Here is a 15,327-nt window from a genome sequence, read left to right on the forward strand (position 1 = left end):
TGTTGAGACCATCGATCTATATCAATGATTGAGAGAAAGTTCTAGTTGACTGTGTAATTGAGTGTATCATAGAAGAAATCTTATAAAGTTTCTATAATGATGTGAAATGTATGTAGATAATACTTAAAAATAAAAATACCGGCCAAGTGCGAGTTAGACTCGCGCACCGAGGGTTCCATACTCGGGTATTTTTTCCGACAGTGCACGATAAATCAAAAACCATTATGCGTAAAAATAAATAAAATTCTGCTTTAGAATGTACAAGTAAAGTCCTTTCATGTGATACCCCACTTGGCATAGTTATCTTACTTTGAAAATTGAAACACATTTTAATATTTTTTTCGGTGTTGTAACCACAAATTCACGGTCTTCGGATTTATTCCTTTACTTGTGCTATAAGAGCTACCTACCTATCCATGGTTCTAGGTCAACGGGAAGAACCCTATATGTTTTCTTGACAGACATGACAGACGGACAAACAGACAGACAAACAACAAAGTGACAAGGGCTCCGTTTTTCTTTTTGAGGTACGAAACCCTATACATGAAATTTAGCTGACGGTAATAAATTAATAATACCTTCCTATCTCGCAATTAACAACCCAGTACTTACCTATAGTACAGATTATAGAATTAATCTTCAAAAAAGCAAAAAGAAATTCAAAGTGTTTGTAGAGGTCTTTTGACTTTGACTGCCTTAACAGTTAAACTGTTTTGAATGGATGAAAAAAACGTTTTATTCCTTTTTTAATGAAAACAAGGCCTGCGAAGGCCGTCTCGAAACATTTCTTCTTAAAGATTCTTTGAACGTGTTCTTAAGATAATTGTATTAAGTGGATTCATCGTTTTGTATTTTGTTTATCAGGCTTTTAATCATCGTTCATTTTGACTTAATGAAAAAAGTTGTGGATATTACGTAAGTTTTTAATTTTAATTTAAAATATAGCATAGAACTTTCTTTCTAAAAATTAACTATAATAAAGTTATTTACTGAAAGTAACCATCTAGGTAAGTACTAGATGTTTGATAATAAACTAATCAGCAAAATGCAAAAATGTCTCTGACGGAGTGCTAGCTTTTCACAGCCCATCTGTTACATCGATTTTGATGATACAAATATAGCTTGCATAACTGGGAAGAACGCCGTAGGCTACTTTTATCCCGAAAAATCAAAGAGATCCTACGCAATTTTTTGAAAAATAAATCCCATCGAAGAAGTCGCGAGCATCATCTTCATATTTTATTTATTTGCATCCCGCAAAACTATTATCATCAGTATTGAAAATAATCTTGATAGTGCTCTTCAACGCATTGTTGAATGGAAAATGCTTTTGCACTTTCAAAGACGGCCACCTATTTAGTTACTGACTTGGGTCAACGTTGCTTACCCCGCATAATCTTTGTTTCGATTTAACCGGCTGGACCAAGATAAAATTTAACTCTCATTTTATAATTAAAGCGGCCATTATTCTCGTTTATTGTTAGAAAACGATGTGCACGCTGTGTGTGCACTTGTAGAACAATAGTCTACAAGCACGTACAATGTAAGGTTTAATCTATGCACAATTGTGGAACAGTTTATTTTACTCTCACGTTCTTGCAATATGTTTTTACTTTAAATAATTAATGTAGAATATTATTTTATATTAAGTAAGTACTACATGTGGATGAAAAAATATCGTAGTCTTGATAATATGCTTTAGCTAGCATGATAAATATAAATACTGGGAAATAAATAACAGTATGAGTAATGTAGAAACGGCCAAGAAAATGGTTGAGCACTTTTCAATTAATGTCGAACATTAATCGAATCCCTCCCTCGCCTCCTCTAATGGGATGGAATTTCGGAAAATCTTTTCTTAGGTCTGCGTTGTATTACGACGGCCTTCACGCTAGGGCACTCTTGTACAAAATTCCCTAAACTGGTATAGTTAAGTTTTTAAATGCTGTCACTTTTTGAGAAGTTTATTCTAGAGATGACAAAAAAGGACATGGATAGAAAGTTTGACTTAAACACATTTATACGGTTTACTTATGCAAATTCATAAACTAAGACCAAGAGCTATAAGTTGATGTAATTTACATTAGTTAATTTCTTCTCATTAAGTTAATAATATATAGTATAGCTATACATAATACAAATTAAGTTAATCATATATGTATAGCTATACATAATACCAGCTGAAGGCCGTGATTTCATCCGCGTGGATTTAGATTTTATAAAAATAGGTAGGTACATACTGTAGTAACTCTTTGATTTCCCAGGATAAATATTCTATGCCCGTCTACTTCTATGCCGAGTTATATATGAACTGAGTTCAGCGATTGAGGACTTGAAAGTTACAGACAGACAGTCGCCCTTTGCATTTATATTAGGTAGAAGATATAGATAAAATGCACGGCAAGGTACATGCTGTGGCCTATATAATAAATACTCAGGCCTTTATCTCATTCTATGATAAAAGTGGTTACTATTTACTTATAACGAGTTAGATTGATTGAACCTGCAATTCGGATTTCTATGCACGAATTGCGAACCCGTGCGTGTTAAAAATTAGAATAAAAGTATAATGGATTTAGGTATTTTTAGAGGTCACCACATCGTCATAAGAGCTCCGAATATGGCGTCCTCTGGGACAGATAACGAATAATATATTCGGCTTTCAACGGTCCGACAAAGCACTACGCATTGCGGTATTACACAAGGAACATAGAAATATAGGATGGCTCGTGCAACGTGTTTACTCATTGGCACAAAAAGCGTGAAAGAGATAAGATAAAACATTTTATTTTTAAACTGCAAACATTTTTAAACATAGAAACAAATACACACTTTATTTCAATATTAGGTACTTATTTTATTTCCCATGTTCCATCCATCATTCATTAACCTTTGTTAGCTAAACCTAGGCCATGGCACAAAAACTAGCAGTCTGTCAGCGTGCCATAAGAAGAAAAGATAGAATAAATAGCAAATGAAAAATTAAGAAAAGAAACTAACATACATAGTTCGAAAATTAAAATGGAAATAGGCTGCAACCAAAAGCAAGACAGATGAGCAAAAAAGTAACAGAACGGAGTCTAAGAGGCGGAAAAAGATCAAGAAAAGAGAAGAAAAGAATTAGGTGGAGTGATTTATGGAGTGATTTTTGAGTTTTATGAAAATTATGGGAGCAACATGGCGCCGATTGTCCCAATACAGAGAAATGTGGAAACGACTGGATTGGCCTTCGTCCAAATTGGGTGTACTGAAAAAGATATGTAGAAGAAGAATACCTATTAAAATACGGCAATTAGCACTGATACGGAATAGTATTGTGTACTAAAAAATATGTGTGTATTAAAAAATGTAAATATATAAGTATATGGTGACATAAAATAGTAATGATATACCTAACGATAAATGCAAATTAGTATTATTTATAGGATAAGTTTTTGTTTATCTAATAAATATGGAAAATATAAAATACTTTTTAATTTTTCACTAAATAAACTTCACTAAAAAAATCCTATTTATAAATTCAGTAACTGGATAGTATGATTAACCTGAGAAACTATAGGTACATAAAACTGAAACCAAAGAATCCTATGTTTCTCCTTATTCAAATAATAACACAGGCTACGTCTTATACCTAATATGAGAAATTGTTTCATATAACAGTGAATAAAAAGAATTATTTGTTGCTATTTATTCAAATAATACAGAGTCGAACCATGTTCGAAATACGAGAACGAAGGTAATAGCTGTCTTGCCTGTATGCCGGTATTTTTAATCTTGTCTGTCTCCCTTTCTTTTATATTTTGATGTCGAGTTTGTTGGATTGCAGAGTACATTTCGTACCGCCTTGTTCGAAAGAAGCATTTCAGCTTTTCTATTTTAACGCATTTCATTCATTCATAAAATGTGAATAACGAATGTTTTTTTTTATTTTTGGCGTAGGTACGGTTGCTGGCAGATTTTTTTTGATTTTTCAGTGCTTTTGATAAATTTTGGACTTAATTCGCTTAGTCGAAGTTAAATATAGAAATTGTAATTCTAACTAGATTAAAATTACTATTATTTAATTTTTGATGAGAATATATTTCTAATATAGAGCCCCAATTTAAACTGGATCTGGGTAAGAGAGCAAACGGAAATTCGATGAATATTCTTTCAATACCTATTCTTTGCACTATTTTCATACCCGAGTGGGTTTAAAATACAGCAACGCATTGGTTGTGCAAATAATATTCATAAGCGGCGACAATCAATTACATGTCCAGTGTCCACTTGTTAATTAATTTTTTTTTGTATTATATTTTGTGAGCTAAAAAACTTTTATTTATTTATTATTCATTTATTTAATACTCTAAGGTATTCATAAAAAATGCGGGAAAGACGCTTTAAAACAAAACAAAAACCTTATAATTCTTCATTACGTAAGTACAAATTAGAACCAAACATAATATTAGCTAACTATAACCAGCTATACTTATTCAAGATTTGGAATGCGTCCAATAGTGGACACATTTTGTAAGAAAATATTATTTTATTACGGGTCAGAAGTGTGAGGGTTGGGCTTGGAAGCTGTTTCCATTGTCATTGACCGTCATTTATCAAAAATAAATGTTGCTCTTATAATGATAAGTATGCAAATAATATATGCTTTAAAAGTAAATAAGTAAATAAAAGTAAGTAAAAGTAAATAAATATCTACATAAAATCGTCGAGTCAAAACCATTGTGGTCTAACTTGACCATAAATCATAAATTAACTTAACGTTTTTATTTAAATAAGTAAACGTAACTTAACCTAAGTAAACGTTACGTTAACGTAGTTTTCGTTTAAATAAATTTTACAAATAGTTAAAGTTAAAAAATTTATACAAATAGTTTTTTTTTAATATTAGAAACAAATAGTTCGGCTTGTAGAGATAGACAAATTAAGATATAATTAATTTATATTTCATTACTGTATTTATTTTTAAATTCAAACATTGACATACGGTCTAGCCTTTGTATTTTAAACAGATTTAATCAGTTTCACTTGCGAAAATCTTGCAACGAATGTTTCTTCTGCTAACACTTCCCAATTACTCAACCAATTTACATGAAACTTTATATAGGTACTTCAATTTCTTCGGGTGGAATTTTTATTAAAGGGTTACGTTATAGAGAGTCTACGTATATTCAAAATATCACATGCGGTTTGACGTTAAAGCGGGTGATAAAATATGTCAGTCGGTCAGTTTCTTTTATATTATAATATAGAAAATACCAGAGAAAAAGCAAAATAACGTAACAATGAAAACAGGCTTCCCATCTTAAGTGTTAGGGCGGCCATAAGTTATATTTTTTGCGGCCATTTCCCAACATTTTCTTTATACTTCATGCAGCATTTTTTGTTAAGTTAAGCAGCAAAAAATGCCTGTTTTTACATTTTTTTACAGGTTTTATTGAAATTTTATTCATATTAACATCATATTATACACAAACCTGAATCGGGTGGAATATTACACCTCATGGGCGTAATATTTACGCCAATTTATTTTTAAGGATAAAATTCCTAATGTTTTGTCATAATACATAATGTCTTGTATTTTATGCGATCCATATAAGTAGAATGATTTAAATTAACATAAACTAGGTAAAAATTAACATATACATAGATAGTGGTCATAAATTCTTCCTTCTAAATTGAATGAGTACCAACTGTAATACCATCGGCCATATTCGTTGGAGGTTACAGCTGGGCCGTGCCTAGTTACCATCTTACCGGCAAAGCCGTGACGCCAAGCGATTTAGCGTTTCGGTACGATGTAGAAACGACATCCATTTATGGATTTAATAAAACTGTCAGTTTCTTACAGCGGGCTAACTAGGAAGTAAAACATCCAAGTTAGCCCGCTTCCATCTTAGACTGCATCGTCACCGGGTGAGTCAAGAGCTAATTTATGAAGGCGTTGAAAAAGTTCATAAAACTTTAATCAAATCCGTTACATAATATATTACTAGTAACAAAAAGCAATATAGATTCCTAAATAGTACTTAATATGTGATTATTTGAAAGCTTTACTATACATTAAAGAAAAATAGATTTGAAATAAAAATGACATCCCAGGCTTAATAAGCTCCGATCTAATTAATTATTTGAATTTGAATTTTCTATGCTTAATGTTTGTATTGGAACCAAGAACAATTAAAAGTATGTATTATGTATAAAAATTATGAAAAAAGGATGCACAAAACTAGGCGAAACATCACCGCCATTAGGTGCAGGAGCGAGACAGATAGCGAGATACTCCCCATGGAGCAATGAATCAGCCAAGCTTATTATGATATTCCCACTATACTGCCACTCTTCCTCATACCTTCATTTAAATATTAATTATTGCCTCACTTTACAATGACCTTTATTCCGTTTTCGGAAAAACGGAAAAATGTTTCTTTTAATTGGATGTCCTGTATAAAATAACAATGGCAATGAACAAAATCAAACACGGGCAATTTTTCTGAACATTTTATTTACAGAAACGTGGCTATTGAGTCAGTGGGCTTGTTTGAATGTTCCCTTATTAAACGATGTCCTTGCTAATTTAAACCATGGCGACAATAATGCCAAAGTTGTTTTGCCAGTCGCGGTCGGCTTGCGGTCTCATGTGCCCGGAGCAACGATCTCGTTGTCACTGAAACGTGCAAATCCTATTTAGGGCAAGAGATATTACATTTACATTTCCCATTTACGTGGCTTAAAAATTATTTACAACTACAGGATGCCCGCGACTTCGTCCGCGCAAATTTAGGTTTGTAAAGATCTCGGGATAAAAGTTGTCTATGTCAATCACAGGGACGCAGGGATGGTTCATACAAATCGGTAAAGTGGACGGGTCTTTAGGAATCCCCTGGGAACTCTTTGATTTTCCGGGATAAAAAGTAGCCTATGTCCTTCCCCGGGATATAAGCTTAATCAGTACTAAATTTCGTCAGAATCAGTTTAACTGTTGGGCTTTGAAAAGGTAGCAGACCGACAGACAGACACACTTTCGCATTATAATATTAGTAACAGGATGTTCGGTAAAACGTCACGTTCCCGTCGAGAGGTTGCAGGGGAAGTGGAAAATGAGTCGTTATCGCACATAGGTATTTAGGGGTCATTTGATAGCATTTGACCCATTCCACCCGTTTAGCTATTATTTGTCAAACGTTTAGGTATTTGTCAAAAAAATAATGTTGCAAATAAAATTTTATTTTAAAATCACCTTTAAAAATAATATTTTGACCGTAAACCAGTGAGCCTAGAAACTTTAGATTTTGCGTGGGCTAGGAAATCAATCCCCCCGATTCAAAACCCCCGACACAGAAACCACTATAAGAAAACTAGAAAAGAGCTGATAACTTTCTAACGGCTGAACCGATTTTCTTCGATTATAGCTAAGAACACTCTCGATCAAGTCACCTTTCAAACAAAAAAAAAACTAAATTAAAATCGGTTCATCCGTTTAGTAGCTACGATTCCACAGACAGATACACAGTTACACCCCTCTTTGTGGGTCGGGGGTTAAAAATATTTAGACGCTTTCTGTGAAATATCTTAATGATGCAACTTCGGAAATAAAACAATATGTAATCAATAATCATCTATCTAATAATACCAATAACGCATGTCTTTAACCACCAAATTAGCTCAATCAATTCAGCCCCTGTATCAAGTAACATTCCATACATAAGTTGTAAATTGAATTCTCCGCCTGTGTATTTCTCAAACGTTGCTCAGTCGCAAGTTCTGAACCACGAAATTGTAATATCTTCTACTCGAAAATACCGCTCATGTCAGGGCTTGGGCACATACACCACGCTACGATAGCGATGGGGAAAGTCAACGTACCTATCCAACGTGGATCCTAAAGAGCTTTAGCTCGGCGAAAGTTTATACGGAACCCTTTGGCGTATATTTTTCAAATTCAATTCAATTTCAATTTATTTGAACGCAGGCAGGCTTTTTAGCATTTTTTATCGTTCATACAAACATCAATGCAGGTGTACCTAATTAACCAGCCGTGCTTACTCAATGATCAGTGTGCTTAGGATGAGATTAGTACCCAACTAACCAGCCGTGCTTACTCAATGACTAGTGTGCGTAGGATGAGATTATCTGCATGCCTAAAAGTTCTCCATAATGTTCTCAAAGGTTATGAAGTCTACCACTCCGCATTTGGCAAGCGTGGTGGAGAATGGGCAAATTCTTCTCATTCTGTTAGGAGACCCGTGCTCAGTAGTGAGTCGATTACGGGTTAGTTGGTTGGTATGAGACCCTTTGTCCATCAGATGATGAATTATTGTCCTCGGAGGACAAAAGTCGGTCGTCTTTTACTTTTCACCTTAGATAGGTACAATTAAATACATAGTGTGCGTTATGCGATGCAGTCCTAAGTGATTAAGTGATATTTTTTTAGATAAGTACAACCTGTTTTGTGTGCCTTTTCAATAAAATAAAATAAAATAAATTGTCCTCCGCACACAATGTCCGTCATCTACATGGGTCCTTGGTATTGCAAATCGTTTAGTGTAATAAATAGTTCTTGCCGTTGCCGTTTCTTGTCATTGTCGTCGCGCTTTATGTGTCCAAACCTTTACCACTGATATGCGCAAACCCTATTTGAGGCAAGTAATATTATGTTCATTCTATTATGTGCTTAATTGTAATTTAGCTTGTAAGTAAATTAAGTTTAACCTTATAAGCTTATTACTGAAACTCATTTTATCTCTCGTAGGCAACTTTTAGCGCTTATGCTATGTTATCACTAGCTGATGCCCACGACTTAGTCCGCGTGGATTTAGGTTTTTCAAAATCCCATGGGAACTCTTTGATTTTCCAGGATAAAAGGTAGCCTATGTGCTAATCCAAGACACTATTTATCTTTATTTCAAATTTCAGCCAAATCCGTTCTGCAGTTTTTGCGTGAAAGAGTAACAAACATACACACACATACACACAAACTTTCACCTTTATAATATTAGTGTGATGAATTTTTTACCGGGCTATAAGCCTAAACCCTGCTCATTCTGAAACTACACCCGTTCTCAGTAGTGAGCCGGTGATGGGTTGATCACGATGATGATATGTATTTATCAAACTACGATTTTATATTTTTGCTAGATGATACCTGCGACTTCGTCCGCGTAGATTCGCGTAGATTGGTCAGGCAAATGGGCCGTGAAACGCTAGCAGACAGATAGACAGACAGACAGAAATATAAACACTTTTACATTTACTAACTTAGTATGGATATTTTATTGTAAACAGTACAAAATTACTCCACGTACTGCGTATAAGAAGGCTTGCTTAAAAATATTCTGCATTTATAATCTGCCATAATAGCGGCAAATGTAGGTGGGCAAAAAATAAATTTTAAAACAATTTTAAAACGGTGGCAATAGAACCACTTCATAAGCAAATGTATTCGAAACATCTATATTATATACATGATACTCACGAGTATAGGTATGTACTATTATGACACTGAACAATACGAACACTGCTAAGTTTCAACTGTGGAGTTGTAGGCGATTGCCTTAGGACACCATTTCCTTGCTATTAAACATGCAAATCCCATTTGGACGAAAGCATTTGTGTCTAATATCTGTACTTTGTACTATTCAGGATAATGGATTTTGGCACATTCGTTACAATCACGAACTGTACGAACTTTTTAACGAACCGATTGTTGTCAAAACCAACTGTCAAGGACGCGATGGGCAGGACATGTGCAACGCATGGACGACACACTAGCTCCGAAAAAGTTGTTGGACAGCAAACCAGAGAGCCGCAGAGGTCAAGGAAGACCTAGAGGTCGATGGATTGATGGAGCGGAGAAGGACATGAGGGTTTTGAGTGGTTCGGAGCTGGAAGGAAGCTGCATTTGACCGGTACCGATAGCGTTTGCTTGACCAAGCCAAAGCCCATCCAGGGCTGTGGTGCTTTGTTGGTGATGATCTTATACTATGTACCTATATTTTGTAAATCGCAAATGTTTTTAAACGTTTTAGATAGAAGTACTTAACAACTTTTAGGTTACGAAATAAAAAACAAGTTTAACATTTTGCTATAATCCGCTAAACCAGATAAAAAAAGAACGTCTTTTTAACTCGCAACTGGCTTTAGTAATGTAATATATGTCATATATTATTGTAATTTGAATCTTTAATAAGAGCAACCGGCGAGTTTCTTACATCAGTAAGTATTCTCGTTAGAAAGAGCATTCCAAACCAGTACCATCGAATTCCAAACCAGTAGGTAGTATCTACTGGTTTGGAATTAGATGGATGGACCACTTAGCGATTCAAAAGCTTGTACAAGTTTATTTAAGTACTTATTTGTCCTAGGTTTCTAAGTATAGATAATAATTGGTTTGATCTAGGTGTCCGCCATTGATGAGTCCATCGGGACTCGTTCATCAATATACATAAATTGTGGTAACTCCGCAATTTGCAAACGTTGTTCTGTCTCGACCGCGAAGTTGTGGCTGCCCCGGCACAACTATAATATTATCTTAGCCGCCGAAATTTACAAATTCCATTTGGAACTGTACTTACTTAATATCACATTTAGTTTTATGTAGCTAACTTAATGTGACTTAAGAGTTTCTAAAACTTACTTAGGTGAGATGCAGTCAAAATATTAGCTCTAATTGATAGAAGTAAAATAAAAATGTTTTTTAGAACTGCAGCAAAATTCCAGCTGAAATAAAAATACTACTGTTATTTTTAGAACTGCTGCAAAATTCCAGCTGAAATTTTTTGGTAGGTATTTGTGGCAGGTATTTTGTTTTCTTTGGAGGTGTTTGTTGGATACCGTTTTGGTGTTCTATAGTATCACTATTCCCTTATACTTAATGTATAGGTAAAAACCTAAAATGTAAATTACTAACGAAATTCTTTAAGTTTAATTTCTCTTTTATTCATTTCTCTTATTTTTTTTATTTTTGTGGCCTCTCCAATCTTCATGTTTATTTCAATAAAAATTATATGTTCGTATATAAAGGACTTGTCTATTATGTTAACTAATAATTTTAATGTTTTCGGTCACCAGCCAAATCTTCTTCGTGAATCTTTACAATTTTATCTAGTTAACACAAAATGATTTTTTTTTAAATCCTTTATTACAAAATAATTTATTAACATAACATAACATAACCCTTCAGGTACGGCAACCCTGAAAATAAATTTTGAGTCACGTCTCTAGTTTTAAGTGACTCGCAATTCTTTAACGCGATGGTTTTTAGAAACTTTTAAATAAGTTAAACAAGCATTGTAAAGTACCCTATTAACAAACATCGATAAACGTCACTTTTGTCCAAAAAAGGTATTATTTGGACAAACATTATCTAAAGTCCTCAAAATATTTCGAGTATATTTTTCATATATTTTTCCTCTGGTGCTGCCTTTCGCGCGTAAACCCTGATATTTTGCCCGGATAAAAGTAAAGCTTTTTCGGCATTTTTAAATGTAAACAACTGATGTCCATTTCCAGAGACCGGTAGTAATTCTAGGTTGATAAAGTTTTTTCAGCAGAAAAATTCTATACTTACCAATTTTAATTTTATAACAAAAAATAAAAACGCATTAAACCTAAGCCGATTTGTATCTTCATTATGTTTTTTAGTACACGTTTTTAGAGTATTTAACATATGTTTTTACCCAAAGTTTTCTTAACTGAAACAAAAACTGAAAACATAACATATTTGTATTTATTTTTTCATTTATTTTTTATCAAACCAAAAACCAAAAATGTACTAATTAAAAGTTTGAAGTTGCACATTAGATCCTTAGATCCTAGAGCCAGTGCCACGTAACATTGTAATCATTTATTTTTTTGTATACGTTTATTCCAAAGTGTCAAATTTACACTGAGGAAAACAAACATTTTTGCATTTTTTATCTGACATAGAAACCCAGTTACACAATTAAACAAGGTAAGCCAATAAAACACTTCAATAGTGAAAGGTAAAAGTATTGGAAAATACTCAAAAATACTCTAGACCGTTCAAAAATATCGGAAATATATTTTATTCAGTTACAAAACGTGCAGGTGCTCAAAGCTACCTTTTTGTGTGCGCCCTGACATTTTTCCCGGATAAAATGTAAACTTTTTGACACTTTGAAATGGAGACCGGTGATACAGGCGCGGTTAGACGATATATCAAATGCATTTAACAATTCACAAAATATATGTGCTTCTCTATTTACCTACCGTACCTACACTGAATTGCTTCTCTGAACGAATATCATATATAATACTTACCTGTGCACATTTAGGTATACCTGCGTCCAAAGGATTTTCTATCATCATCATCATGATAAAGCTATCGCCGGCTCACTACAGAGCACCCCTGTCTCTTCTCAGAGAGAGAAGGATTTTGCCATAGTCTACCGCATCTTGAGTTTTTGTAACTCATTATTACTTTACTCAGTGAATAACTTAACTTACAAGAACTCAGCGATTTACTTAAATATAACAACATCAACATGGCATTCAGTCTATTATCACACTCCGTACAAGCGAGCAGATTTAATTGTGTATGTGTACTATTGACAAGCACAGGGCTATACGTAAATTGAGCGAGACAAGGACAACGCTTTAATATTGCTAGGCGTACACTTAGATGATACATTGCGGGCTTAGGCTGAAATCTATAAAGCGCACTTTGACTTTGCTCTGACTTAAGATTGAGTTAAAACGAGACAGATTTATGTGAGAAATATAGCTATGTCTCGTTTTAACTCTGTCTTAAGTGTAAGCAAAGGCAAAGCGCGCTCTATAGATCTCACCCTTAGATTAGTAGGGCGGGAGCAAGGGCGTGAGTATCGCTTCTTTACGTAAGTGATATTAAATATTATTTTTTTAATATTAAACTTTAAAATAATATCATTATTTCGCACTGTGAACTGTCGACAAAATTATTGGACTCAATTATTTTATTTCATTCGCAGTTCTAACAAATACGAAAAATTCATTATATTATTATAATAACGTTAAAGTGGTCGTTTTCTAAATAAGTCGAGTATGCGAATATAATAGGGCCTTTTGGAGTGATACGCTAGGTTATTCATACACATCATTATTTTGATTTGTAAGCACCAGCGGCTTTCACATTTACTGCGAATGCGGTTTAGGCTTTATAAGGCCGTGTTTTAATGGACTGCAAACTATGCTAAGTACGTTATTGAAAACAGCATTGAGAATTTATAATGATTAAAATAATAATATTTTAGCGGTGATAGCCAAGTGGTTAAGTGGTTGGCTCCGTAGTCCGGTGGTCAGGGGTTCGATTCCGGGCACACACCTCTAAGTTTTTATATATGATGATGATGAGTGATGTATGATTTAAGCAATGTTATATTGGTTTAACGGTGAAGAAAAACATCATGAAGAAACTTGCAAGAGATTTCTTCATAATGTTTTCAAAGGGGTCGGAAATCTGCCTATCCGCACTAAACCAACATGGTGGACTATAATGGTTAAGCCCTTTTCATTCTATGCTTAGTAGTGAGCAGGTTATGGGTTGGCGATGACTATGATAATGGTGACATAAAAAAACGCGGTATGCGACATTGTACCATTTACAAAAGAAATGTCATGTAGAGATATTGAGACTTACTAAAACTTAACATACTAGATAAGTAGAGGTCTAAAGACGAATACAAGTTAAAGCCGATTCACACCAATTTCGTATGCAGCACGTACACGTGAGACGTGCGTAGTGACGCGCGTGAATCCGTAGACATAACTGCACGCATTACATCTACGTGAATGTTCACACCACGCAAGCGGTATGCCATGTCTCATACAGTTCCATATATTACAACGCAATGGTCTGCGCTACGTCTACGCTTACGCAACGCTTACGTAGCCTGTATGAACGAGCTCTTAACCTTAAAACAAGCCTATTTATTTTAGAAACAATGCCACGATTCCACTCTTCTTAAAGTTGTATATTCTAAATCACCAAAGCCTTCGGTACACACTAATGAAGACCCATAAACAAAGCTAGCAATTTGTGGGAATGACGACCAAACGGGCAACGTATAGGCCTGAATAGATATTTTAATTAAGATTAAGATCTGACGCTGTGATACTGTTGCAACTAACAGCTCTTAATACAATACGTATAAAGGCGATATTCGTGTGTATTGTTCTTGTGGTGTCATATTATTGGGAGCAGTTGAATAAGGGTTTGTATGAAGTTGACGGGGATCAGGCAGCGAAATCGGCTGTAAGGGAGTTGTATAAGAAATATTGGATAACTTTACGTACTATATTGTTAACAATTTGTTATTTTCTTAACTTTTTGTGTACAAAAGGGATTTTCTATACTATTATGATATTTTTCTTAACAATTTTATACAGGGTTCGTTTCACTTCTATTTAGAAAAAGTTTCTCTTATTATAAGCCGTAACCCTTAGTACGAATTTCCAAGGTTAGACAAAGTTGATAAAAGCTGTAACGTCTAGGTGAGTACCTACCCATCTAAAATAGACTTACGTTTCTTTATATAGAATTCTCGATTTTTATTTTGCAATTTTTCTGCTGAAATCCTTGGCTTTGGCCCTATGTTTTGATGCACATTAAAAATATTTTCAAGACTTTTGAAATTAAATTAAGTACCTTCTATGAGGGGTATGGCCTAGTCGCATGCATGTTGATCCAAGTCAGTTACTGGATTAGTAACCAACTTTGGAGAGCCAAAGGCCTTTCCTCCGTGGTTCGGAGAGAATGCCAGTACCTAAATACTCCATCCGCGTGGATTTATGGTTTTAGAAATCCCGTGGGAACTCTTATTTACCTGGATAAAGCCTGGAAATAGCCTATCATGGCACTCTTATAGTCTTCAAATATATTCATGGGGGAAACCACGTCGAGCCGTTGCTCCGTCGTGGAGTGATTGAAGGACAAAGCAACAAAAAATTACACTTTCGCATTTATAATATTGGTAGCGATTAGCATCTAGCAAAATCTTATTTTACTCTGGATCCTATGCTTGGGGATTTGGAGAAAATCCCAGGGTATTGTGTGAAGACCTGATAACCTCAAAATCAAAATTTTATTGTACTCTGGGTTAAGTATATGCTTAGAGATTTGGAAGAAAATCCCAAAATTATGGTATTAATGGAAGGAGTCATCACTCTCAGCAATGAAGATGACGGTGCCGAGAGAACATTGCAATGTTATATACTTTTTAATACGATCACATCACATTTACCATGGATTGAAATAATAGAATACTTTCTAAGACTAGGTATACCAATAGTTTAATTTTTTCATTTTCAGAGCTCCAGGGTAACGGGTCG

The 15,327-nt window shown here is 34.4% G+C and overlaps 1 protein-coding gene across 1 annotated transcript in view; it reads right to left on the minus strand.

Annotated features, from left to right (window-relative positions):
* The window catches only part of LOC123865304 (peroxidasin-like), a 139,571-nt gene that overhangs the window by 23,450 nt on the left and 100,794 nt on the right, over positions 1-15,327 (minus strand). The window lies entirely within an intron of this gene.

This window comes from Maniola jurtina, chromosome 5 (assembly GCF_905333055.1).
Source record: "Maniola jurtina chromosome 5, ilManJurt1.1, whole genome shotgun sequence".
In the NCBI taxonomy this organism is placed as follows: Eukaryota; Metazoa; Arthropoda; class Insecta; order Lepidoptera; family Nymphalidae; genus Maniola; species Maniola jurtina.